Source organism: Triticum aestivum, chromosome 7B, assembly GCF_018294505.1.
Source record: "Triticum aestivum cultivar Chinese Spring chromosome 7B, IWGSC CS RefSeq v2.1, whole genome shotgun sequence".
Taxonomy (NCBI): Eukaryota; Viridiplantae; Streptophyta; class Magnoliopsida; order Poales; family Poaceae; genus Triticum; species Triticum aestivum.
Genome location: NC_057813.1, coordinates 707,722,361 through 707,725,035, shown reverse-complemented (window position 1 = coordinate 707,725,035; position 2,675 = coordinate 707,722,361).

The following is a 2,675-nucleotide window of genomic DNA, read 5'->3' as shown; positions in this document are numbered from 1 at the left end:
GTGTTTACAAGAAAGTGAGTGGGAGCTCTATAGCATTTCTCATATTATATGTAGATGGCATACTTTTGATGGGAAATGATATAGAACTTTTGGACAGCATTAAGGCCTACTTGAATAAGTGTTTTTCAATGAAGGACCTTGGAGAAGCTGCTTACATACTAGGCATCAAGATCTATAGGGATAGATCGAGACGCCTCATAGGTCTTTCACAAAGCACATACCTTGATAAGATATTGAAGAAGTTCAATATGGATCAGTCTAAGAAAGGGTTCTTGCATGTGTTGCAAGGTGTGAAATTGAGCTCAGCTCAATGCCCGACCACAGCAGAAGATAGAGAAAAGATGAGTGTCATCCCCTGTGCCTCAGCTATAGGGTCTATCATGTATGCCATGTTGTGTACCAGACCTGATATAAACCTTGCCGTAAGTTTGGTAGGAAGGTACCAAAGTAATCTCGGCATGGAACATTGGACAGCGGTCAAGAACATCCTAAAGTACCTGAAAAGGACTAAGGATATGTTTCTCGTTTATGGAGGTGACGAAGAGCTCGTCGTAAAGGGTTACGTCGACGCTAGCTTCGACACAGATCTGGATGACTCTAAGTCACAAACCGGATACGTGTATATTTTGAATGGTGGGGCAGTAAGCTGGTGCAGTTGCAAGCAAAGCGTCGTGGCGGGATCTACATGTGAAGCAGAGTACATGGCAGCCTCGGAGGCGGCACATGAAGTAATCTGGGTGAAGGAGTTCATCACCGACCTAGGAGTCACACCCAATGTGTCGGGGTCGATCACACTCTTCTGTGATAACACTAGAGCTATTGCACTTGCCAAGGAGCCCAGGTTTCACAAGAAGACCAGGCACATCAAGCGTCGCTTCAACTCCATACGTGAAAATGTTCAAGATGGAGACATATATATTTGTAAAGTACATACAGACCTGAATGTAGCAGATCCATTGACTAAACCTCTCCCTAGGGCAAAACATGATCAACACCAGAACTCTATGGGTGTTTGACTCATCACAATGTAACTAGAATATTGACTCTAGTGCAAGTGGGAAACTGTTGGAAATAAGCCCTAGAGGCAATAATAAAATGGTTATTATTATATTTCTTTGTTCATGATAATTGTCTGTTATTCATGCTATAATTGTGTTATCCGGAAATCGTAATACACGTGTGAATACATAGACCACAACATGTCCCTAGTAAGCCTCTAGTTGACTAGCTCGTTGATCAACAAATAGTCATGGTTTCCTTACTATGGGCATTGGATGTCATTGATAACGGGATAGCTCAAAGATCGTGTAGTTCGTTTAGCTAGAGCTTTTCCAAATGTCAAGTATCATTTCCTTAGACCATGAGATTGTGCAACTCCTGGATACCGTAGGAGTGCTTTGGGTGTGCCAAACATCACAACGTAACTGGGTGACTATAAAGGTGCACTACGGGTATCTTCGAAAGTGTCTGTTGGGTTGGCACGAATCAAGACTGGGATTTGTCACTCCGTATGACGGAGAGGTATCTCTGGGCCCACTCGGTAATGCATCATCATAATGAACTCAATGTGACCAAGTGTCTGGTCACGGGATCATGCATTACGGTACGAGTAAAGTGACTTGCCGGTAACGAGATTAAATGAGGTATTGGGATACCGACGATCGAGTCTCGGGCAAGTAACGTACCGATTGACAAAGGGAATTGTATACGGGATTGATTGAATCCTCGACATCGTGGTTCATCCGATGAGATCATCGAGGAGCATGTGGGAGCCAACATGGGTATCCAGATCCCGTTGTTGGTTATTGACCGGAGAGGCGTCTCAGTCATGTATGCATGTCTCCCGAACCCGTAGGGTCTACACACTTAAGGTTCGGTGATGCTAGGGTTGTAGAGATATGAGTATGCAGTAACCTAAAAGTTGTTCAGAGTCCCGGATGAGTTCCCGGACGTCACGAGGAGTTCCGGAATGGTCCGGAGGTGAAGAATTATATATAGGAAGTGCAGTTTCGGCCATCGGGAAAGTTTCGGGGGTCACCGGTATTGTACCGGGACCACCGGAAGGGTCCCGGGGGTCCATCGGGTGGGGCCACCTATCCCGGAGGGCCCCATGGGCTGAAGTGGGAGGGGAACCAGCCCCTGGTGGGCTAGTGCGCCCCCCTTGCCCCCCTGCGCCTAGGGTTGGAAACCCTAGGGGTGGGGGGCGCCTCCACTTGCCTTGGGGGGCAAGCCACCCCCTTGGCCGCCGCCCCCCTTGGAGATCCCATCTCCTAGGGCCGGCGCCCCCCTAGAGGGCCTATATAAAGAGGGGGGAGGGAGGGCAGCCGGACCCATGCTCTTGGCGCCTCCCTCTCCCCTTGCTACACTTCTCCCTCTCATAGAAGCTTGGCGAAGCCCTGCCGAGATCGCTGCTGCATCCACCACCACGCCGTCGTGCTGCTGGATCTCCATCAACCTCTCCTTCCCCTTGCTGGATCAAGAAGGAGGAGACGTCTTCCTCAACCGTACGTGTGTTGAACGCGGAGGTGCTGTCCGTTCAGCACTAGGATCATCGGTGATTTGGATCACGACGAGTACGACTCCCTCAACCCCGTTCTCTTGAACGCTTCCGCTCGCGATCTACAAGGGTATGTAGATGCACTCCTTTCTCTCGTTGCTAGATGAACTCATAGGTT